Source organism: Arvicanthis niloticus, chromosome 7 (assembly GCF_011762505.2).
Source record: "Arvicanthis niloticus isolate mArvNil1 chromosome 7, mArvNil1.pat.X, whole genome shotgun sequence".
Lineage (NCBI taxonomy): Eukaryota > Metazoa > Chordata > Mammalia > Rodentia > Muridae > Arvicanthis > Arvicanthis niloticus.
This window is the reverse complement of record NC_047664.1, coordinates 22291208-22316490: the sequence shown is the minus strand read 5'-3', so window position 1 is coordinate 22316490 and position 25283 is coordinate 22291208. Positions and strand designations below refer to the sequence as shown.

General features: G+C 45.5%; 1 long non-coding RNA gene across 2 annotated transcripts; it reads right to left on the bottom strand.

The window, feature by feature from the left end:
• Nucleotides 1-5842: 5842 nt before the first annotated feature.
• On the bottom strand, nucleotides 5843-11159 carry LOC143443047 (uncharacterized). 2 transcript variants are annotated; one of them, XR_013111740.1, is made up of 3 exons: nucleotides 11028-11159; nucleotides 6176-6238; nucleotides 5843-5911 (listed from the first exon to the last, which is right to left on the bottom strand). It is a non-coding gene; the product is annotated as an uncharacterized LOC143443047 (long non-coding RNA). The 2 variants fall into 2 exon arrangements; XR_013111741.1 differs by lacking the exon at nucleotides 11028-11159 and adding an exon at nucleotides 10802-11021.
• Nucleotides 11160-25283: the final 14124 nt, after the last annotated feature.

The following is a 25283-nucleotide window of genomic DNA, read 5'->3' as shown; positions in this document are numbered from 1 at the left end:
GGGGTTAGTGCATACAGCTGAACAAGGAGGTGGGGTTAGTGCATACAGCTGAACAAGGAGGCGGGGTTACAGCATACAGCTGAACAAGGAGGCGGGGTTAGTGCATACAGCTGAACAAGGAGGCGGGGTTACTGCATACAGCTGAACAAGGAGGCGGGGTTAGTGCATACAGCTGAACAAGGAGGTGGGGTTACAGCATACAGCTGAACAAGGAGGCGGGGTTACAGCATACAGCTGAACAAGGAGGTGGGGTTACAGCATACAGCTGAACAAGGAGGCGGGGTTACAGCATACAGCTGAACAAGGAGGCGGGGTTAGTGCATACAACTGAACAAGGAGGTGGGGTTACAGCATACAGCTGAACAAGGAGGCGGGGTTAGTGCATACAGCTGAACAAGGAGGCAGGGTTACAGCATACAGCTGAACAAGGAGGCGGGGTTAGTGCATACAGCTGAACAAGGAGGCGGGTTAGTGCATACAACTGAACAAGGAGGCGGGGTTAGTGCATACAGCTGAACAAGGAGGCGGGGTTACAGCATACAGCTGAACAAGGAGGTGGGGTTACTGCATACAGCTGAACAAGGAGGTGGGGTTACAGCATACAGCTGAACAAGGAGGCGGGGTTACAGCATACAGCTGAACAAGGAGGCGGGGTTACAGCATACAGCTGAACAAGGAGGCGGGGTTACAGCATACAGCTGAACAAGGAGGCGGGGTTACAGCATACAGCTGAACAAGGAGGCGGGGTTACAGCATACAGCTGAACAAGGAGGCGGGGTTAGTGCATACAGCTGAACAAGGAGGCGGGTTAGTGCATACAGCTGAACAAGGAGGCGGGGTTAGTGCATACAGCTAAACAAGGAGGCGGGGTTAGTGCATACAGCTGAACAAGGAGGCGGGGTTAGTGCATACAGCTGAACAAGGAGGCGGGGTTACTGCATACAGCTGAACAAGGAGGTGGGGTTACTGCATACAGCTGAACAAGGAGGCGGGGTTACAGCATACAGCTGAACAAGGAGGCGGGGTTAGTGCATACAACTGAGCAAGGAGGCGGGGTTACTGCATACAACTGAGCAAGGAGGAGGGGTTACTGCATACAGCTGAACAAGGAGGCGGGGTTACTGCATACAGCTGAACAAGGAGGCGGGGTTAGTGCATACAACTGAACAAGGAGGCAGGGTTAGTACATACAGCTGAACAAGGAGGCGGGGTTACTGCATACAGCTGAACATGGAGGCCATGGGTGGGAAGTGCACTTCAGTGGACATTCCCTGCACACTGTCAACATTTGCACTCAGACCAGAGGAAGGCTTGGCCTCTGAGCCTCACCGAGGGAAAGCTTTCCCCCAAGATTTCCCATGGGTCTGAGGTATTGGGTTGTTTATAAAAATTAAGAAACCGTTTTTTCCTTTCCCAGTCCTGCTCCCAGAATGACGACGCTGAGACTAAATATTTATTAATAGATGCCTAGGCCATGAGCATTGGCCATTCCCTGACTAGCTCATAACTTGTTCAACCCATTTAAACTATTTTACATGTGCCACTTGGTTCATTACCTCTGTCTCAGTACCAGCCGTGTCTTCTTTCTCTCATTAGCGTCCCTGTCAGTCTCTCTGAGTTCATCTACCTGCTGGTTTACGCCCATCTCCTTGATTCATCTCTTGGTCCATCTCCCCAGTGACTCTCATTTCTCGCTTACTATTTCCCAGAATCCTCTCTCTTCCTGCCGGTGTCCCACCTCCTATTTCCTGCCTCAGCTCATTGGCCTGCAGCTTTTTTATTGACAGGTGATGTTTATAAGAGATTCTCTCTACAGCACTCCTCGACATGACCAGCCTTTAACAGACAATACACATTCACTCAGTACCTAACTCACCCCTGTGCCCTCCAAGATCATCTTTGGGGTACAGATCTGAGGTTTAAGTTTAAATAGAGGGCAAGAGTCAAGTAGATGGCTCAATTCTGAGGACCTGAGTTCAGTCCCCAGAACCCACTGTGGAAGGAGAGAACAGTCTCCTCAAAGTTGAACGACTCCTCTGACCTTTACACATTTGTCATGACTCGCAGGCACTCACAAACACACGTGTAATGCACCCATCCACACCCACACAAACATTATACGTGTATACACAGGACACGCTGACTCTTAAGTGTCTCAGCACTAGTCTCTCCAGCGAGGTGGTCTGGTAAATTGTTAGAACTGTCGGAAATCTCTCCCAGAAGGACTTTTTCTTCCCTTTCCTTCTTTCTCTGGCACCAGGCTTCTGCCTTTCCCTTCCCCCAAAATGAGATTCCTAGGGAAACTTTAATTATTTGGGAACTACTATTTCAAAAGTCTGCTAGCACAAGTGTCTTGTTTAAGTTTTCTCCTGTCAGGACAGTTCCCTAACGCTCCCATGCCTAGACACGCCTTGTAGACACGCCCCGTACAGGTCTTCTGCAATTCCGGTCACTTAATACATCTTTCATATCTTCCTATATTAATACATAAGGGCCTATATTTTGCTGATTTACAATAATAATTCCTTGGATGAGTCATCTCACTAGTACACATTTAAAATTTTCATGTATTAATATGTGTACAGGCAAGTGAGAGACCAAATCTTTTGGGTTCAGACTTCATCTTAGAGAATCTGACCTAAGGTTGAATTCAAGTTAACCAACAGGCCAGTACCTAGCACCAGTTTCCAGGTTATTCCTCAACAAATCTGCACCCCCCCCCCAGGTTACAAGCCTGCCCCTGACACTTCACTTCCTAGCAACCACCAATCAGGAGAAAAACAGAAATTAAGTTTATGGTTTGGCTCCCACATCAGCCAATTATGTTAAAGGCCATAATGCCCCCCCCCTCCATAAATACTTGCCTAAAACTAGGCTCAGGGCTCCACCTTCCTGCCGTGTCAGGGTTGGTGGGGAGCCCAAGCTTGAGCTTGAGTAAAGAGACCCTAATGTGATTGCATTGTAATCCTTGGTGGTCTTTTGGGGTTCACAAAAATTCACGAACCTTTCATGGCACAACACAAGTATGCATGATGTGTGTGAGTGTGGGGGAAAGTGTCACGATGCCCATGTGCAGGGCAGAGGGCAGCTACTGGAGTTGGTTCACCAGTAATATGAAGCAAATGCCTTCAACCAATGAGCCACCTCAGTGGCCCTCTTTGATATACATGTAATTAATCTGGTCTATTCTTTCTGACAGTTACATTGTTTCCCATTTTTAAAAAAGATTTATTAATTATTTTATTGTTGGGAGCCAACTTTAGTAGAAAGTGGCTAGATCAACTTTGCAGCCATCTGGAACCATATACCCTGATGAGAGATTTGGTTTTCAGAAGCTTATAACAGCTGAAGCACACTCTGATAAATCTTGTTTATCCCACATAGCTTGTTTTGCTGCTTAGTGACCTCAGCTGTATGGTGCACGTGGTAAAGTGTTTTCACCTGTGTTCTCCTGCTTGTGTATATAAATACCTCAGAATTCCCTTCAGAAAAAGAGACTTGAGACTTGATCAGAACCTCTGTCTTGTCTCCATTCTTTGCGTCTCCTGCCCCAAGAGCCCCTCTCTCTCTCGACCAGAGCACTTAGCCCCAAAGCGTTGAGGCAGAGTGCAGGTTCGCAACATTTTATGTATAGAATTGCTCTGTTTTCATGCACACCAGAAGAAGGATTTAGATTCCATTGCAGATGATTGTCATCATCATGTGGTTGCTGGGAATTGAACTCAGGACCTCTGGAAGAGCAGTCAGTGCTCTTAGCCACTGAGCCATCTCTCCAGCCCATTCTCCATTAGTTTTAAAATAAGAGTTTTATAAACATTAATGTCTCATTTCTTTTTTCTCTTTGCTTGTGAAATTTTCTAACACAGCTGCCCATCATTCATGCACTTGTAGGTAAACCCACCCATAAACTTATTGGTCCACAGAGCTGTCAGCCAGGACCTTTCTCTCTGGACTGCACACGTACTGGAGATCCCACAGATAGTGGAAGGAAGAGGAGATAGTTTGAAGAGACACTAGTGCTGAGAGTGGAGGCAGCAAAGGAGCCCAAGGCCTGGCACCCAGGAGAGGACTTTGCAAAATGTCTCAGAGCTAACCGCAGATTGTCTGCTTGGTCTCACAGCTTTCTATAACCTGTAAGATCACCATAGTCTAAGGGAAGAGGAAAACAAGTTTTTCTTTCCACACTTTGGTCAAACTACAAGTAAGTCCACTTTCTTTTTTCTTTCTTTCCTTCCTTCCTTCCTTCTTTTTGTTTGTTTGTTTGTTTGGTTTTTTGAGACAGAGTTTCTCTGTGTAAGCCTGGCTGTCCTGGAACACACTCTGTAGACCAGGCTGGCCTCGAACTCAGAAATCCACCTGCCTCTGCCTCCCAAGTGCTGAGATTAAAGGCGTGCGCCACCACTGCCCTGCCACTTTCTTTTTTTAAATAGCAATTTCTATTTCATCACTTCCTTCTAATGGAAACTAAGACACAAGTTATGGCCTTGAGTGCCTGGTAACAAATTTGTTTCTTTATGTCACCCTCAGTGATGCCATGCAACCCTCCAACGATGGTTCTTAGAAGACTGGGAGTGATATGGAGAGGGCTTGGAACAGTGCCTGGTACTTAGTGAGCACTGTGTAAATATTTATCATTCTAGGTTTTGATGCAATTCCAAGATAAGTCTTCTGGTTACCTAACTTTTGAATACAAAATTAGATAAAAATAGTAAGTTAGAATGTGTTCAAATAGCCACCTAACGTCTTGTTTTTTTAAGGTTCATTCTGAAAGATGGTAGGTGAGCACACTTCATGGGCACCCAAGCCATTTCACAGATACCTAAAAGAACAAGTGCATCCTTGGCCTGCGGAGAGTTCAGTGGCATGTCCCTCCGCTTTATATCACTATACTTCCTATGCAGCCCAAGGCTGGCTTAGGACTCGAAATCCTACTGCCTCCACCTCCTAAATGATAGGCCTGTGCTCTCCTTTCCAAAATTTAGAAACTGGGAGTCAGGCAAGGCCTTGAACCCCTGATTCTCCTGCCTCAGCTTCCCGAGTGCTATAATTATAGATACACACCACCATGTCTGGCTGTGTCTTAAAACTAAAAGATGGCCGGGAGGTGGTAGTACACACTTTTAATCTCAGGAGGCAGAGGCAGGCAGATCTTTGAGTTCAAGGCCAACCTGGTCTACAGAGCAACATCTAGGACAGCCAGGGCTACACAGAGAAATCCTGTCTCAAAAATAAACAAACAAACGAATAATAAATCATGCTCAGAAGTGTTACACTTAAAGTGTAACTATTGTGGGTTAAATAACGATCCCCCAAATATGTTTGACTCTCAGCCCCTTCTATTACAAAGCAGAGCAGAGACTGGAGGCGAATTCAGATCACTGGTTAGCTTGTTTTAACCCGCAGAGAGTACGTAATCACCAGAGCAGAGTCTTCAAGTACAGCATATCCCTGCGACCCTGAGACTTTGGTCCCACTTCTTCAACTTAAAGGCCACAGTGGTTGCCTCTGACTTCATAGCTGGAAAAGGTCCACACATCGAGAAATGACAGCACTGTTGGAAACCAGCACCATTGGAAGCCACCAAAGGTGGGGAACTATTCTCCCCCAGGGTCTCCAGGAGGAGTGCAGTCTTGCTCACACTTTGGTTTTCAACCAGTGAGGCTCATTTGGACTTCTGGCATCCAGAACTGTTGTTGCAGCCCCCAAGTTAGTGGTAATTTGCAATAGTAGCCACAGAATAGAAGAAGAATGCGATTCCAGCTCAGGCAAACATGGCATTTAGGAGTCCCAAGTGCCCTGACTCAGCAAACTGTGCTGAACAGAAAGACAAGCATCACAGAGCTCAAATGACTTGGCAGAGCTTTTATTGGAGTGAAGTTGAGCCCAGGAGACCATGGCTCTGAGACTCCATCTGTGATGAGAGACACAAGAAAGAATAAGAAGTGAGGATCTGGGATGTGTCTCGTACTTCAGCTGTGTTGGAGACCCAGGGATTCCTCCCATTCTCCTTCCCAGCATCAATTCCAAGGACACCTTCACCATCGCTTGCTTGAAAGCTTTCTATGTGTTGAGCTACTTACTGCCCACCCACTGTGGCCTCCCAATTCATAAGAATCATTCTCTCTAGCTGGAAGTTGCCATAGGCTGTCCAGTTTTCATCTGTGAGGTTCTGTACCTTCCTTTCTGGGCTCTTATTCCCAAAGATGTGGCTCTCGAGGGCATTGGCCATCTCTTCCTCCTGTTGCAAAAAACAGAGGGTGTCAAAGGTCTTGCCTTCCTTAAGTTGCTTTTGGTCAGAGTGTTTGTTTTTTTTTAATTTAAATTTGTTGCTTTGTATTTATTTGGTTGGTTGGTTGGTTGGTTGGTTTGGATATCCAAAACAAGGTTTTTCTTGTAGCCCTGGCTGTCCTGGAACTCACTCTGTAGACCAGGCTCAGACTCACCTGCCTCTGCCTCTTGAGCTCTGATGTGGCTAAGGGTGTGCACCTCCACTCCCAGATTTGATTAATGCCTATTTCCTTTGTTTGCGTGTTCTGCTTTTGCGTATATATACCACATGCATGCAATGCCTGTGGGTACAAGAAGACAGCACTAGGTATCTTAGAACTGGAGTTATAGATCTTTGTGAGCCATCTTGTGGGTGCTTGGAGTTGAACCTGGGTCCTCTGGAAGTATAGCCAGTTTCTTTAACCACTGAGCCATCTCTCTAGCCCCCAGAGAGTTTTATCACAGCAATAGAAAAGTATTATCAGTAAAGTAATGTATTTAAGGTGGCAAGAAAATAGATAAAAGACTTGTAAATAATTCATATTTATGTTAAGCCTTAGTGTTTTTAAATTTATTATTATTATTATTATTATTATTATTATTATTATTATTTGTTTTAAGACAGAATCTTATGTATCCCAGGCTGGCCTTGAACTCACTGTGTAGCTGGGGCTGGTCTTGAATTCCTGATTCTTTTGCTTCTTCTTTACAAGTGCTAGGATTATAGCCACCACACTTGGCTAGTCTTAGGGCTCTAAGAGGAATAAATCTTTTGCTGATTTTTATTTGTTTTATATTTCATATCACACTGCTTTCCAAATGAGAAAAAAAATGAGGCACAGCAGTGTTGTAGCTCTGGATATCAGTGGTTACTATGGTTGGTTTTAATGTTAATTGGCCACAAATTAGATCACCTGAGTAGGAAGTCCCACTTGAAGAACTATCCCTATTGCCTTGATTGATGTGGTAAAGCCCACCCCAATTGTGTGTGTGGGGTCCTTCACATATCAAAGAATATGACAGAAAGAAGGCAATATCCCCCTTTGCTCCCTAAGTTGATTTTCCCCGTTCCTCCTCCTTCTCCCCCTGCTGACGAAGAAGAAGAAGAAGAAGAAGAAGAAGAAGAAGAAGAAGAAGAAGAAGAAGAAGAAGAAGAAGAAGAGAAGGAGGAGGAGGAGGAGGAGGAGGAGGAGGAGGAGGAGGAGGAGGAGAAAGTTGGTGATGGTGGTGATGATGATGACTACTCCAATGATAGCAGAACCAGCCTTTCTAAATTTTCATCATACATCAGATACAAGTAGCTCTTCCAGAACCTCCCAAACTTCAGGTGCCATATTGGTTCCACTGAAGCATCCCACCTTGTAGACTGAGTAAGAATAGATTGTTGTTTCCCAGAGAGAGACAGCTATTGTGGGACAACCTCAAGGATCAAATAACTACTAGGTTTTCAGCTCTTGGATGAGATTCTGCTGTTGCTGCTATTTTACAGTTCACACACACGCGCGCGCGCACACACACACACATACACACATGCATATATATGTGCATAATACATATGTATATATTTATCCCTTGGTTCTATACCTCTAGAGAACCCTCACTGAAACTGGTTCAGTCTGGCTCAGAGCCCAGGTTTGGTCCCCTCTTTGTTTTAATCTCAGTGCTCTGAAAATTCTTCCAAACACTGACTGCTGACCCAGGTAGACAGAGACCTGTGTGGTGGTAAGGGACTTTTTGCAGAAATATTTTTAAAATCATATTTTGTTGCCCTGATACAAAATTAACCATTACTATCACTAATGTTTGATATGGTGGTACACACCTATAATTTCAGCACTCAGGAGGCTAAGACACAAATATTCCAAGTTCAAAGCCTGCCTGTGCCACCTACTGAAATCCTATCCTACAGCAGTGAAGCCCTATAATAGTAATAACAATAACACACTTCTTTGGTAATTGGATGTGATCCTAGTGTGAGGTTAAGTGGGCCTTGTATTTTCACTTAGCAATTCTAGCATGCCGGTATGTAAGGGGTGTTTCTGATGCTTTGATTGGGAATCTGTATGTGAATTCTGAAGGTCCTGTGCCATTCACCAGGGAAGGGGAGAGAGAGAGAGAGAGAGAGAGAGAGAGAGAGAGAGAGAGAGCCAGCCATGTGAGATCTCCAGTGGAGTGTCCTGTTGTGCTTACTGGAGCCCCACACTTTGGGGCTAAGTGTTCTGGTCAAGAGAGAGAGAGTTGGGCGCCAAACTGTAACGGCCTGCTCTGTTCCGCAGGTCAGAGTCTAGCAAGAGAGAGAGTGGGGGCAAGAAGGGGAAGAGACACGAAGAATAGAGACAAGTCAGAGGATCTGTAGTCAAGTCTCCTTTACTGTCTCCCACAGACTATATTCACACCTCCTACTGACCACCACCTATATATACACACCACTACACCTACTACTACTACACCACACTACTACAAAGAAATCTTGGGTATTTATAAGCACAAGCAGGAGAACACAGGTGAAAACATTTTACCACGTGCACCATGTAGCTGGGGTCACTAAACAGCAAAAACAAGCTACGTGGGACAAACAAGATATTTATCAGAATGTGCTTCAGCTGTTGTAGGCTGTTGAAAAACAAGTCTCTCATCAGGGTATATGGCTCCAGATGGCTGCAAGGTTGATAGCTGTTTTCTAGCCGCTTTTTTCTGCTTAAAGTCGGCTCCCAACAGTGTCCATTGGCCAACTAAGCTGAGGGCAGATTTAGGGTGTTGAGCTAAGACTAAAGGTAACTGAGCAACTAAAGCTGAGGGTAGAGTTAGAGGTGTTGAGCTGGGAGTGAAGAGAATCGTGCAATAGCCAAGGGAGACTTAGAAGAGCCCAGGCATTGAGCTAAAGCATAGCAAAATAAGCTCATGTGTGTGTATCTTTCATTCTCAGATCCAACAGAACCTGGGCAGGCCACCTCAGTCCACTCAGAGCTTAAAACAGGGTTTTAGAAAATACGTGCTATACCAACGGCCTCTTTTTCATTAAGTTTCTGTGTTTCCCTGTTGATATTTTGGTTCTCAGCCCCTCCAAGGAGTCTCTCTACCAGACCGTCTCTTAAACCAGTTCAACTGTTGTCCTGTGACTGTCCATTAGAATGAAGAGGATTTGAATAAGGAGCTGCTGAGCCGTGTTGTCTCTGTTCTTTCCTTACCTGACCACAGCCATCATTTCCAGTTGACACTTAAAGAGTCCCCTGGGACAGCAAACTCACTTCTAGCAGGGCTCATTTATTATCAAAGCCAACCGTAATTAGCTTTTACATAGGACTTCATGGTGTGGAAGGCAATTTCTACATGACTTTGCTTCCCCACAAATGTTAGATAACATATACCTTTTAAGATATTTTTTTTCTGGGTCCTGAAGAGATGGCTTAGTGGTTTAGGGGACTTCCAGAGGACCCAGGTTTGATTCCCAGCACACACAGCAGCTCACAACTGTCTATAACTCAAGCGCTGGGGGATCCCATGTCCTTATCTGGCTTCTGCAGACAGTGTATATGGCATAGAGTTATATACATAGGCAAAATATCCATATGCATAAAATAAAAATAAAGAAAAATAATTAAAGATAAATCTAAAACAATATTGAAAACCGGGTAGTTTTGCAGGGTCAGGGGCTATGTAAGCTGTGGAAGCATGAGGGAAGAGAGTTTAGATTCCCAGAGCCCACATAACAGCCAGCTCACGTGGCAGCTCACTGTGATCCCAGGGTGTGGGAGGTGGAGACAGAAGATCCCTCGGACATACTATCTGGATGGACTAGCTGATTCTGTGAGCTCTGGGTTCAGGAAGGGACTCTGCCTCAGTGTATACAGCAGGAAGCCATCAGGGAAAACACTTGTGTCAAATTCTGGCCGTCACACATGTACCCACACACATGTGGACAAGTATACTCACACTTGCATACAATGCATACATACATACATACAATTTTAAAAATAAAACAGTTTTGTGAGTGAGAAAAATGGAGCTTTGAAGAAGTTCGTTAATTTCTCCCAGTCAGACAATGAAGCTGCGTGACTGCGGATGCAAACAGCAACCTGCCAGCACCAGAACCAGCCTGGAGCTAGTTCATGGATGCCAGTCAACCACGATGTCGAATACAGCTGGCCTTCCCATCATCCAGTGGAAAGAGCTGCATCCAGCTTGCACGGCATCCCCCTGCCCTCAACCCTGCCCGCCCCCACCCCCGCGCCCCCCCTTCCTGTCCTATGCACTCAGTTGCCTCGATAGCCAGTAGCCACACTTCCTGATGCACTCTGGCGCCTGCTGCTAAGCACAGACACATTGCAAACTTGACTGTTGGCAGCTGTTGAGCCCTGAGATGTAAAATCCCACTCCAGGAGTTGATGACTCAGCAAGTTTCCTCCAGTCTAGGGAATGAAAGGACCTTTGGTGATAGCCCAGGTTGTATGGGGCAGGAATCTGGATGTTTCTGGAGCTGAATCATGTTAACAAGGCCCCACCCTCAGGCCCTTCCCTTTGCCAGGCTACTTACCCTGGTGGCCATGAGGCACTCCTTCAAAGACTGCCTAGATACACTGACCTGGCAAAAATGGGCAGGTATGACTTGGCAAATTGTAACTTGCTCGGTGTGTACAGCATCTCCGGTGTTTGTGCCTCTTGGGGCTTTGAGGGCTTGGGTTGAGTTACAGAGCTTGGAAGGAGACGTGGAAGGGTAGAGTTTTTAGAGGATCATTAAGTCAGAGAGTCAGAGGACTAACCTGAGATGGTGGAGGGCAGCTTCTACTGGCAGGGTGCTCCAAAATTTTGGGTTTACAGTCCCTCTGCTTTATTGTAATCTTGCCAATATATCCTCATCCCGTTCCTAGGGCCCCACTCCTGGAGCAGTACTCAAACTTGAACAAAAGATGCACTCCACTGTGGCTAATTGGATTTACAGCATAATCTGTCCCAGGATCAGCCTTTGGACGTTATTTCCTGTGGCTGCGTGGGCCAAGAGCTGCTATGAGGGCTGTCCTACAAACTTCCAAGTTCCTAATGAGGACCTTGAGCTGAAAACCCCAAGATCACGATTACTTCCCCCCGGTTCTCCAAGAGAGAAGCAGATTCTCCGTGTTTTCATGAAGATTGTTCACAGCACCAAACTCTTGCTCACCGGTGCCTAGCCTGCTAAAAGCACTTTATTAGTGGTTTCCAGAACTATCTTGCCTGGCAGGCCACAGAATGTCAGATCCTACTTTACCTCTGAAAAAATCATGCCTGTAAGCCTAATCCAACAAAAAGCCAACTCTAGGAAATCCAGATGCATTCCTGGAATATTTTTGCTCCTCTGGAACCATGCAGTGTTCCCGAACTGTAAGGTGCTGTAGTTGGTCTTTCTTGGTGGAAGGATTCTCTCACGTGAGTTTCAATTCGAAGACAGCACATCCCACCGCAGTATTGACTGTCGTCCTTAAAGGGCTGATCCCCCAAAAGCTTTCCTTGGTTAACTGCCATTTTCAGAACAACGCTGGGCTCAATGGGCTCTGACTAATGGGTCCAAACCCATTCTACAAAATTTGGGGTTCTAGGGAGACTATGTGGCCTCAAAGCAGGTTTTCTTTTTTTCAAGTCAAAACTGTTCATAGGTGGCACTACACTTATCTTCTGCTCCCGGCTGATTTCCCAGATCCCAGAGGGCGCGTCTGAGCCTGAACTATTAAAGAAAGGAGCCCAGCCTTATGCAGGCACTGAGGGCTCTCTCTGGATAACTGCCTATAACCCAATATGTAGCTGAGGATAGCCTTAAACTTGAGCCTCCTGCCTCTGCCTCCCAAGTGCTGGGATTGAAAGTGTGTATCATCATGCCAAGACTTAGCAGTTTGAATATTAACTCATAGGGTAAGCCAGGCCTGATGGAGCAGGCTTGTAATTGAAGCTTCCCATGAGGCTGAGGCAAGATGGTCGAAAGTTTGAGGTCCCCCCCAGGTTACAGAATGGATTCAAGACAACTTAGTGAGACCGGCTTAAAATAAAAAGCAAAATAGAGGGCGGTTCAGCTCAGTGGCATTGGACTGAGCCAGGTGTACAAAGACCCAGGTTCAAGGTCTGGTTCTAGAAACTAGAACCCCTGGCCCAGATAATTTGATTTCAGGCTTTAATTCAGTCAGGCAGTATTGACTTCTTCCTTCCTCTCTTTCTTTTTCACTTTGGGGGCTGGAGAGATGGCTCAGCAGTTAAGAGCTTATATTGCTCTTACAGAGGACCTGAATTTGTTTTTCAGCATCCACATCAGATAACTCACAACCTCCTGTAACTCTAGCTCCAGGTGGACCCAAATCCTCTGGCCTCCATGGGCACCTGCTCTCATATTATTACAATAAACGAGTTAATTGAAGTAATTTTCAGGCGTTTACCGCCAGGGAATTTGATAATGTCGAGGGATATCCACATAGGCATCTGAGCCTTCTCTTTGTTAGAATTTTACTGTTAGAGTATCTAGTTGTCTAGTTGTTTGGAGAAACAAGTGGTGGACTCTGTTAGGCGATGTACTTTGAATGTAGCTGAATGTGATTTCAGATGGGAAACAGAATTAGCTTTGTCTGACCTTGACCTTGAAATGTGGCCATTGTGTTTCATAAAATCAGCCCCAGAGGGAAGTAAATCAGGCTCAAAAGGACAGCTGCTGTGTGGCTTCATTTTATGACCCACGTAAAGTAGCCAGAATGGGACAGAAGGCAGAGTGGGGCTGCCAGGGGAAGGAGAAGAGAACTGGGAATTCCTGCTTAATGGGCACAGAGTCTGAGTGGGAAGAGAAAGTTCTCAATGCTGGTATCACTGAGGGATGCACCTAAAAATAGTTATGATTTGCTGTGCACTGTGGTGCCTATCTGTAATTCCAGCCACAAGGCTGAGGTAAGCAAGACCCTATCTCAAAAGCAAACAAAATGGTTTAATGGTAATTTGTAAGTTTTTATCTTGTGTGTGTGTGTATGTGTGTAATGTGCTTGTGTATGTGTGTAATGTGCTTGTATATGTGTGTGTGTGTGTTTACGTCAACATTTGGTGTCTTTCCTTAGTCACTCCTATTTTTACAAAAGATTTATTTTTATTTTATGTGCTTGGGTGTTTTGGCTTCATAGATGTCTTTGTCCCATGTCTAGGTACCATATCTGTGCAGTGTCCAGAAGCCAGAAGAAGATGCCAGGTCCCCTTAGAACTGGAATTATGGGCAGTTGTGAGCCACCATGTAGGTGCTGGGAAATGAACTATGGTCCTCTGGAAGAGCATTAAACGCTCTTAACCACTGAGCCATCTCTCCAGCCCCGCCTCCTTGTCCTTGAGTTTGCCCTGCAGGCACTTTACCCACTGAGCTTTCTCCCGGGCCTCTCTATGTATCACCTGCTATGCCAGGCAGGCTGGGCTTCAACTCACAGCAGTCCTCTTGCATCCCAAGTGCTGGGACTGCAGGTGTGCGCCGCCACCCCAGCTCATGTTAAAAATATTATACTACAATAAGGAGGTAGCAACAGGGTGGTCCCAGATCACTATCCCAGTCCCATATGCTCTTCCCAAGCCTTGCTACTGTCTCATTGAGAGCTGGACTTTCTCTTCCCATAGAGGACAGAATAAATGAATGTGAATTTTGAGACTCAGGCAGAAGGAAGATGCAGACATTGCACTGTGAACCTAGGGACCCCTGAGCTCTGGTAAAGACACACATCAGGAGGGCCAGGTAGAGAGCACACACAGGTGGAGGGCTGCCCGGGAGTCTGGCTTTAGTTGCCAGGTGTAAGTGAGTCCACCTAGCCAGTGCCAGAGCCATGCTGCAGAGATGCCAAAGACGACCTGTAGGCTGAGCTGAGGCAAGCCCAGACTGAAAGCAAAAACAATAATAGATTGTTATTTTCTGGCATCTTTGGGTTGACTGTTGGCTGATCCAAGGTCTTGTTAGGAAAAAAATTGTTTGTTCTATACAGTAGCAACATCACAAGCCCCAGACCACAGGCTACTCCAAATAGACAGTGAGGCTGAGGCTAGCATAAATTTCTCTCTCTCTCTCTCTCTCTCTCTCTCTCTCTCTCTCTCTCTCTCTCGAAGGAGGGAGGAAGGCAGGAAGGGAACAAAATGATTTAATGTTGTCACATGATTTATTGATTCTTGGGGTCACCTATGTCACTTCTTGGGCTAAAGTTTATATAAACTAGAAGTAGCTCCAGAGGAACACTCTGTTTTCAGAGGCAGGAGCCACATCCTCTGAGCTGGCTGCCATCTCTTCCATGGTTTGCAGAGAAATCCAATTCAGTGAGAGAACATAGAGGTGGAATCTGTTACAGGACACAATTGCTCTTGTCCTCTGGTTCCTGTGAAAGCCTCACCTGCCCACCCCTTCCCCCGCCCCCTCCCCCAGCCTTCCTCCTACATCTGGCAGGCTAGTCTGAGAGGCCAAGCAGGTAACACAGGCCTCAGCCCCAGCTCACCTTTGAGAATGCCCTGTGTTCTGGTCAGACAGCCTCTGATGTCACTACTGTGTAGAGTAAATCATTTGCCCGGCAGGGCTTGAGCCAGGGAACGTCCAAGTCAGCAGATGGCTCTAGAAGCCCGCTTGGCTGTAGGCCTTGGGCTTGTTCTTGTACAACGTTATAGACAATGGCCAAGATTTTAGTTTCCAGCTTCTAGAGTTCTTGTCAATCTAAAACTCAGGGGAGGGGAAGAGCATGTGGTGTCTTTGACTTTGAGAATGCTCTGGAAGTCTGTCTATGCTTCAAATATTCTCTCTAACCTTTTAGACCAGTCTCCCTCATTGATGCTCTTCTCTGAAAGCAGACATGGGCTCCAGACACTCAGGACCCCTCTGCACTTTCTCAGACACTTGTTGAGTCGAGTTTCAAAGTTCTCTTACTGCCCCTCCTTATCACATGATATAGCTTGTCTTTGATGATAAAGACTAGGCTTCTAAAAAAAAAAACCCAAGTAGGGCTAGAGAGGTGACTCAGCAGTTAAGAGCACTGGCTACTCTTCCAGAAGCCATGGGTTCAATTCCTAGCACTCACACTGAGTCTCATACTTGGCTTTAACTCCAGTTTTAGGAGATTCAACACCCCCTTTTGGCTTCTGAAAGCATGTAGTGCAAGATATACACCTGCAAAACACCCATAAAATAATAAAATAAAATACATAAAATAATACATGCATAAAATAAATACATATATAAAATAATACATACATAAATAAATACATACATAAAATAATAAAAATAAAATATCAAGAAAACAGAAATAAAACCCAAGCTAAATCTGGGCTCAAGTTCAAAATCAACCTGAGCTACATAGTGAGACACTGTGTCAATAGCTAGGAAGGACTAAGAAGGCAGCTCATGGATAGAGTGCTTTGTTTCCCTGTATGTGTAAGGCCCTGGCTTTCATCTCTGCTACTGAAAATACGATAATGTGCTAGCTAGGTTTTATGTTAAATTGTTACAAGCTAGGGCCAGGTGGGTAGAGGGAACCTCAATGAGAATATGCCTCTGCTGGATCAGCCTGTAGACAGTCTGTGGGATGTTTTCTTGATCAATGATTGTTGTGGAATAACCCAGACCACTATGGGTGCCGCCATCCTTGGGCAGATGGTGTTGAATTGTATAGGAAAGCAGGCTAGCAAGCCAGGAAGAGCAAGTGTTCCTCCATGGTCTGTCTTCAGGTTCCCACCCTGAGTTTCTGCCTTGTGATGATGTAGTCACCTGTAAGCCAAGTGAACCCTTTCCTCCCCAAGTTGCTTTTGGTCATGGTGTTTTTGCCACAGACACAGAAACCCTAACTAATAATAATAATAATAATTTAAGTAGATAATGCCATTCCAAATTCTTTTGCATGTTCAAAACTAACATGCTAAAGTGAGTGCCACTTTCCAAATTTACGTCTCAAGATCGGAGCTGACAAAATGTCCTGCTAGTGCATAGTGCTTGCCAGCCACTTTTACCACTGGCATATTTTATTACATTTGTAGAAAAAAAACTTTAAATTTCAATTTATTCTTATCATACACACACACACACACACACACATGCAAAATCAAAGGATAACTTTTGTGCAACTTGGTTTCTTCCTTCCTTTCCATGGGTCCTGGGGATTGAACTTAGGCTATCGGGTTTGGTGGAAGGCATCTTCACCCGCTGAGCCACCTTGCCAACACTTAAACAGGAAAATAAAAATGTTTATCTTGGTCCCATAACACATGTGGTCATGATGGTACACATTCTAGCATTTGGAAACTGAGGCAGGAGCATCACCATGAGTTCTCTTTCATGAGAACAAAAGAGTGAAGCTGTCAGAAAGTTGCTGTCGTTGAGGTAGACCTGGAATCCTCATGTGTGCTGGATCTGGGTGGAGGGGGTGAGATTTGGATGTCTCAAATGGCAGCTGATTTTTGTGTTTGTGAAGAAAAGAAAAGCACACAGGCCAAGCAGAAACCCCTCAGGGCTCTCCAGAGAAACAGGCCGGTGGCTGTGTACAGTAAGTAGAGAATTGCAGAAGTTTAGCTTAAGGAATTGCCTTGCTGGAGTGTGGAAGCTAGAGGGTCCCAACTCTGCAGTGTGAGTTCAAAGGCCAACAGGGAGGACACCCAGTCGTATGCTCTGAATGTGACGCGCTTTGGTCAGGAAGTGAGTGGAAGTGATTTATACCTTTGAAAGGAGACTTCTCACTCACCCCATCTTTTTCCCGTGGCCTTGAGATGGCAATGTTCAGATACAGGCTGCTTGAGTCAGGTGACTGTCACAGAGCTGATCTGGCCCCTGAGGAACAGGAGGATACTTGTAAAATAAACCTTTGTTTTAAGTCACCCAGGCTGGGGCATGTGAATTATTGCATCACAACATACCTGACTGAACACCCCGACAGGCCATTTAGGGTGCATGGGACATGTGATCCTGAAAGAAACTTCTCTTTGCTTAGAGAGATAAATGACTAATTTTTTTTTGTTGGTTTTTTTGTTTTGTTTTGTTTTTCTCATCAAATGTAAAATGGGGAGGATCCGTGGTTAAGAGCACTGGCTGCTCTTGCAGAGGACCTGGGTTTAGTTCCCAGCACCCACATGGTGGCTCACAGTCTTTTGAACTCCAGTCCCAGGGATCCAATGCTCTTTTCTAGTTTTTGTGGGCACTGCATGCAAGTGGTACACAGACGTTCGTGCAGCCAAAACACCCTTACACATAAAATGAATCTGAAAAATCATTAAAAATGTAAAATGGGGACCTAGGATTGTAAATCCAGGAATAAAACTGTTTGGGGGGGGAGGCTGGAGAAATGGCTCAGCAGTTAAGAGCACTGGCTGCTCTTCCAGAGGTCCTGAGTTCAATTCCCAGCAACCACATGGTAACTCACAACCATTTATAATGAGATCTGAAAACACACACATATATAAAATAAATAAATCTTTTTTTTTTTTTTTAAAAGCTGTTTGTGGATCTTTGCAAAGGATATTAAATCAAAGAAATAGTTTATGAGACAAGAACCAAATATTTTATACTGAACACTGGCTTAATAGGAACTTTCGAGTGACCATGATATGTGCCTAACTCAAATACTGTGAGAAAAAAGCAAGTTGCCAAGACTAAGCCCAAACTGGGACAATAAATAAAGTAAACGAGGCTGAAGTTATCCACTGCTGCTGCACATCAGCATGGAGGACCAGAGGGAGGACAGGCGAGACGCTCTGTGGATGGAGGGGGTTTTGATCACAGCAACCTGAATGTTGGATACTGCAGGGCTGCACACTTACAGTGGTGAAAACGGAAAGCTTTGTGTTGTGCTCACTTTACCACATGAAGAAGAATACGGTGAGTCACTTGCTTTGTTGGTTCTGAGTGTGTTATTAGTAGTGTATAATTACTTGTGTGTAATTAACACTTGCTGGTTGCAAATTAGCAGTGGGAGCTCCTTGTAACAAAAGTGGACAAATTTAAAGATTCTGGGGTGTGTCCCCAGAACCCCAGGGCAGGAACAATGAGAGGTCTCAGAAATTACCAGCATCAGGGACTTGAAGGCCACATTTATGCTTCCTGGTCTCTGCCTGTCTCTGCAATCCTACTTCCTTTCCATTCTGCCTGCAGCCTGGTCTCTGTGCCTGCAGCCTGGTCTCTGAGCCTGCAGCCTGGTCTCTATACCTGCAGTCTGGCCTCTGAGCCTGCAGCCTGGTCTCTGTGCCTGCAGCCTGGCCTCTGAGCCTGCAGCCTGGTCTCTGTGCCTGCAGCCTGGTCTCTGAACCTGCAGCCTGGTCTCTGAGCCTGCAGCCTGGTCTCTGAGCCTGCAGCCTGGTCTCTGTGCCTGCAGCCTGGTCTCTGAGCCTGCAGCCTGGTCTCTGAGCCTGCAGCCTGGCCTCTGAGCCTGCAGCCTGGTCTCTGTGCCTGCAGCCTGCTCTCCGTGTTCTGGTCCACAGGACTGCCGACACTTGCTGTGTCCGTCTTCTTCTCTTTGGTTCTCATGTTTACATAGTTCACCCCAATGTTAATAATAGCTTAGTTTAGAAAAGCTCAGAAACTCCCAATTGGGTATTCCCAAGAAAAGAAGCCAAGTGGCACATCCCGAGTTCTGTGATCCCTCTATCCAATGAGCCTGTGCTGGCAAGAGGTACAAGCATGGCTGCTTCTGAGACTGGAGTAGCTGAGTGCATCTGTCTACCATTGCCTCCAGTTTTGAGAATACTCACTACACTAGACTGAATTGCTCTCTTTTGCAATCATAGCGCAGAGTCCATTCAGTTTCAGTGACATATGATGGAATCTGAGGTTGAGTCAGGGTCCCCTCCAATATGACCAAATTGTCCACTGTGGGAGAGCCTGTGACCTCACTGAATGATGGCCATTCTTCACATTTCCAGTTTAACAAACTACAAGTCTGAGGTGCTGTGTTTGACTACCAAGTACCCATGAGGCCACTGAGCCCCAGCTGCTTCATCTACGTTCTCAGGATCCCACAGACTACACAAGGCCTGGCAGATTTCTCTGTGCTAACAGGAGTTCTTACCACTCTGCCTTTGCCTTTGACCTACATGTTGCCCCTGTTAGTTTTTGGCCAAAGAGTGTCTTTGCATATCTTTCCTGGGTTTGTTCTCTCACCATCCACCAGCCCCTTCGACGTGTGGCTTCTCTCAAGGCCTGTGGCTTGCTGGAAGGTTGGCCTTACTTTTCTCTCCTTTCCCTCTGCCTTGCTTTTAGATTATATTCCTAAAGCTAGCCACCAAGCTCTCTTCCCTTATTTGGTTACTTCCTCCTCCTGAGGCTGACTACAAAAGTCCCACTATCAAAGTGTTAGAGTCCAGCAATCAAAAGCCCCCTTTGGCTCACCTAAGTAACATGCCCAGTTAAGATGAAACACCTCATCCTAACACGGGGTTTCCCCTTGTACTTTTATAAACCACCATTTGCTCAGGGGCCAAGTCAGTCTCCTCTCTATCGAGAGAGTCCTTTGTTCTCCAGGACTAATTTCCCTTCCCATCTCCCTTGTTCCTTCTCCTTCTCTCACATCCTCTATCTCCTATCTTTGTCCCTTATCCCTGCCCTCTGTCCCTCTGAGGCAAATAAATCTCGGTTCTGGGGGTCCTGAGCTGACACCTTTCCTTCTAGCCCTGTCATCTCCGAGTCCATATGGTCTACCCTGGCCTCACTCCTTTGTCAGCTTGACCTTGGACTTCAGAACACAGAAGCCTAAGTGCTGGAGATATGACTCAGCTGGTAAACCGCTTGCTGTCCAGGAATGAAGACTTGAGTGGGATCCCCAACAGCCATTGAGAAGCTGTGTGTGGGAGTGCGCATGCGCAGGCGCATATGCGCCTATGCCTGTAGCCTATGCCTGGGAAGGCAGACACTGGAGGATCCCTGAGGATTTCTAATCTCTCCTCACCCAGTGGGATCTGTGAGCCCCAGGTTCCAGCACAGGGCTGGTGAAATGGCTGACAGGTTAAGGCTCTTGACACCAAGTCTGACAGGCTGACTCCTAGCACCCACATAGTAGAAAGAGAGAACCGATTGCCACAAGTCGTTCTCTGACCTCCACACCTACATTGTGGCATGCATACTCCCCTTCCCCTACAAAAAAATAAAAATGTAATAACATAAAACATGGAGAGTGACTGAGAAAGATACTTGACGTGGTCTCCACTACATTTGCACACTGCTGTATAGATTCACCTGCACGCGCGTACACACACACACACAAACTCACACACACACATACACACACATGCTTACCTTAAGTCTATTAATTGTCCCATGAGGCAAGAAATGCTTTTAATAAGGAGGAACAGGGTTGGTTGGGTGCTGTGAATTCTTGATGCACCTTGAAAAACAAATCCCATCATTTCATTTCTTCATTCATAGAAGACACCACAGATGCCCATTTGCACAGCACTTCAAAATTTCCCAAAATAGTGGGCAAAGGAACATGCTGGCCTGGACCTCATACCATGGTCTTCTACCACAGTCCCTGTTGCCCAGAGGTCACCCTGACAACAGGCGGCCAGAGTGAAGATACCCTATGTAGATTCCTACGGAAAGCAGTGAACCTTGGAGTCCCTCCATTTTAAAATCAATTGTTATTACATTTCTTGGTTTATGGTGTGGATATATGCATAGCACACTGTAAGGTGGCTGCAGGACAACTCGTGGGCATCAGCTTTCTCCTTCCATCAGGCTTGGTGGCAGGGGCCTTTACCAGCTAAGCCAACTCCCTGGTGTTCCATCCCCCACCCTTTATTTTTAAATTATATTTTACTCTCATAAGAAGACTTTATATGAGGCCAGGTGGTGGTGGTGCTCACACCGCTAATCCTAGCACTTGGGTAGTAGAGGCAGGTAGAACATCTTCCTGGAAATTCTAGGCTAGCCTGGTCTACAGAGTGAGTTTCCGGGCAGCCAGGGCTACACAGAGAAACCCTGCCTAGAAAAACCAGAAAGGGAAGGAGAAGGGGTGGGGGAGGAAAGGAGGAAGGGGTAGGGAGAGAGAGAGAATGATTTTATATGAGCTAGACAATTTTGTAGTTCCAGGACTCAGAAGACAGAGCTAGAAGTTCAAAATTTCAAGGCTAGCCTGGGCTACATAGTGAGATTCTGTCTCAGTTATCTAGCTAGTTAACTAAATGACACCACTTAAACTAGATTTACCCACTTAGTTTTTAAACATATGATGATTATGATTTAATATTTGTTTCAGAAAATAATGATGCACTATGCAGTGGGAACAGTCATCTCTGAGGACAAAGTCTGAGGTCTCCAGGTCCCCCTTCTCTACGCTGGAAGCCCACAGGGGTCAGTGCCTGCATCTTCCTTATCACTGGCTTGTTGCTCAGAGGCTCAACCCTCCATGACTCAGCACATTAACTCCCTTGTGTTCTGCAGCTCAAGTGAAGCTGAAAGCTGTAGCCCTTGCCTGACGCCTTGGCAGGCCCAAGGCAATGCGTTGCCTGTGACGTTCAGGGTAGGGTGGTCTGGCCCTAGAGGTGTAAAGAAGTGTTTGTGACTGTGGGAACCAGAAGGTTGGCTTTACTCCTGAAATGAGCCCAGGGTCTGGGCAGCTCCAGCATCCAGTGGTAGCATCTAGCCTAAAAGAGTGGGGGGTGGTTCTCCTCAGGAAGAAGCACTCCTCCTCTCCAGAAAGCTACCTAACACTTTTGAACACATACTGTCTCCATGTTTGCTCTGAACTATCTAAACATTTCTACACTGTCCCAGTCCACATTCCAGCAACACCTCTAGTACCTCAGTGTCCCACCAGGAAATTGTGTCCTCTGCTCTCCTGGCAGAGCCCCTCTCATCTCTCTGTTGTTCCTGCATGTTGTGAGCTCCTCTTGTAAGAAGTTTGTAAAGTCCATGAGTAGTAAAGTAGTGTGCTGTTTTTAAACAAAATCCGGATCCTTCAATATTCCCAATGCGGACTCAGGTGTTCGATGCTGGGGTGAAATCCTGCTAGGTCACAGAGAGGCAGAGAACAGAGAAAGCACCCAGAAGACCTTCCTCCACAGCCCATCCCCTCTCTCATGCTGGTTCAAAAGACCTTCAAACTGAATGTCCCTCCCTTCTACTTCCTGTGAGTCTCCCTATCCATCCTCTTGACTTCCTCTCACTCCCTATGAGTTTTTTTTCTATATTCACCTCCTGTCAACTGATGGCTTGTTCCACCTCTTGACCTATGGCTGACTTTACTTAATCCTGTTTACAATAAACAGAAAGCTCTTGGATTAAAGACATGTGCTAGGGCTGAGCCACACCACAACTAGAAATAGGTGTGTTCCCCCCCTCCCCCCCCAGGAAATGATACTATCTTAGGGTTCACCCTGTGATCAAATATCCTGTAATAGGATTTTTTTTCCTGTTAAATAGAAAAGTTAAAGAATGCTAACATACACCACAAGATGCAAAATGCAAGAGATGAACCAGCCATGCACAGACCTTATGAATGCAATTATTTATGTGCATTCTATACATTCAACTAGAATCTCCAACAGATACTTACATTGTTTTTATATAGTATTCTTGTGACAAGGAAGGAAAATGTTATTTATATCTAGTATCCAAAGTGATGTTACTGTGTCACACACACAAAAGTTCCCACAAAAGTATTCACTATACATCAAACACTTAGATACTTGGTGCTAGAGATGTGGGTAAGAGTACATGCTGTTCTGCAGGGGACCTGAGTTCAGTTTCCAGTATCCAGGTGATGGCTTACAACCATCTGCCACTTCAATTCCTGGGAATCTGATGCCTCTTCCAACCTCCATGAACATCAGACATACAAGTCATGTGCATATATACATGCAGGCAAGGCATTCACATGCATAAATAAATCTAATATAAAAAAAGATACTTAGTAACTGCTTTATATCAGTGTTTCTTAGACATTGGCAAGCATCAGAACCTTCTGGAAGTCATGCTAAATCCCAGGTTGCTGGATTCTGTCCCAGAATGGCTTCAGTAGGTCTAGGGTGGATCTGCAAATTTGCACTTTTAACAAATTCAAATGGGGCTGCTGCTGGTCACAGATGACATTTTGAAGACTGTTATCCAGAGCTCCCAAGTGGATCGTTATACAAGTATTTGAGTGTTTTTGTGATTGAGAGTATTGGTTGGGGTTTTGGATAGAATGGGAATTCGTTATTATCTCTCTGCTTTTAAAATATATTCTATTTTTTGACAATGTCAGACATATTGTATACAATGTATGCAACCCAAATCTCCTCTCCCACTCTCCCCGCCCACAATACATCCCCTTCCCACCTAACACTCTCCTCCTTTATCAGTAATTCTACATGTGTGGATGCTTTGCCAGCGTGTGTGTATGTATGTATGTATGTATGTATGTGCACCATGTGCATACCAGGTGTCTGTAGAGGACTGAAGAGAGTGTTGGATCCCCTGGAGCTGGAGTTACAAAGAGTTGCAAGCCTTTACAGGGCTGCTAAATTGTTGCGGCTAACTGCTCCGTGTTTGGGGGCCATGATGTCGCTGACCGCTCTATCAGTATTGGAACCCGCACTGCCAAAAACCTTGGGGGCTAAATTGTTAGAGCCCGCACTGCCCCAAGCTGCTCCGGTCCATGGGTTGGGGTTCAGCAAGAGAGAGAGTGAGGATGGACGTGAATAATGGACAGCAGAGTGTGATTCAATCCTATTTATTCTTCAGTCTCTCTTCCTAGCCCAAGTCCCAAGTCTTGAGTTCCTAGTCCCTAGTTCCTAGTCCCTAGTGCCTCCAAGTTCTAAGTTTCTTCTTCCAAGTGCTAAGTGCCTAATGTCTAATAATCTTTCTTCTGAGTTCTCTAGTCCAAGTGTCTTCTTCCTCAATGCCTAATTCCTACTCCAAGTTGTATTCTAAGTTGTACTCTCTAACCTAATTCCTATTTCCAAGTTGTACTCCCAAGTGCCTAATAATCTGTTGTCTCTTCTGTCTGCCTCTCGCCTTTTATATGTCTCACTTCTAAGCCATGCCTCTAAGTCACACCTTTAATCATGCCCTTAGGTCTTGTCTCTAAATCTGATCTCTAAGTCACACCCTTAAGTCACACACCTTTAAGTCTCACGTACCCAAGAGGAAATCCTGGGTATCTAAAGCAAGATGTTATCAGAGTGTGCTCAGCTGTTGTAGGCTATTGTAATCAAATCTCTTATCAGGGTATAAGGCTCAAGGTGGTTGAAAGGATGATAGCTGCCTTCTGTCGGCTCCCCACACTAAATATTGAGTCCTGGTCCTCTGCAAGAGCCACCAATGTTCTTAACTACTGAGCCATCTCTCCAGCCCCTCCTCTTCTTCTTTGAAAAATAACATCTTTCTGTTTTAATTAATGAAATTAACAGCTCTCCTAATATTGCTGATCAGTTCAGATGATCTAGTATGCTTACACTGCTGGTTTGGTGCTACCTGGGGAACTTGTTGGAAGCAGCCTAATGCCTAAATCAGCGTGGGACCCACCTTCTGGCCCACAAGGTCTCTTTGCAAGATCTGAACATTTTCTGAGGATAGACAACACTGGGGAGAATGGAATCTAGAAGAGATCCCAGTTAAATGCACAGGTATTGGGCACCAACACTAAAAAGCCCTTTTAGCGTAATCAACGTGTCTAGGAAGCTTGGCCAAGTAAAGAACCAGGCTGCCTCCATTTTAGGGTTAAAAGCCATCTTACAGAAAAGACAAACAAGGCTCATTCCTGTTGGTGATTAAATCTGTTCCTCAAGGACTGTACTATTCCCCATATGTAACCCTAACTACAATTGGCTCTGTACTGTCTGTTCCAGGATGGCAACCTCATCATTGTTTCAAAAGTCTAATAACCATCTTGCAACCCTACCTTTGTTGCAAAACGGTTGTTATGGCTACCTGTTGTTACAACCTTGCAATTATGTCTTTGTTTCAGGAGGTTGTTATGACTAACTTCTAATGCCTATGTTCTGCTCCTGCAGCCCTATTTTGTTTGACCACCTACCCCTGGCCTATAAAAAACCTTGTTTTTCTCTAATCTAATGTGGATCTCTCAACGTCCCCCTCCCCACGG